Below are 441 nucleotides of genomic sequence, written 5' to 3'. Positions count from 1 at the left end.
TACATTGAATAGATATGAGTACCATATATTGTTAAAAAAAATCTACAGATAAATTAAAATAAAAATTACAGCTGTATTAATTAATCTGTTTTATTATGATTAATGTGAATATATTTAATTTGCGATGAAGCTCTGTTTATTGTGAATGCAGTGGAAGACATGAAAGACTGCCTTGAGGTTCTTTGCTTCTATCATGGGCAGCTCTTGCAAAAAATTGGTTGCCATCTGCTGTGGCCGTGAGTGGTAATAGTCGAAGTCCCACAGAGGAAACGCCCCATGCTAGCCTGCGGAACATCAGGCCAATCTTCAAACCAACTTCAAACTAAATATACGAAGTGAATATCTGGTTTCCACCTGTTCTCTGAATAATCTGCAGCAACAAGAAATGTTAATTATTATTAAATTTACATGTGGGTTGTTATTTTATGCGTTAAGTTATCA

Source organism: Coregonus clupeaformis, chromosome 28 (genome assembly GCF_020615455.1).
Source record: "Coregonus clupeaformis isolate EN_2021a chromosome 28, ASM2061545v1, whole genome shotgun sequence".
NCBI classification, from domain to species: Eukaryota; Metazoa; Chordata; class Actinopteri; order Salmoniformes; family Salmonidae; genus Coregonus; species Coregonus clupeaformis.
This window is presented reverse-complemented; position numbering follows the sequence as displayed.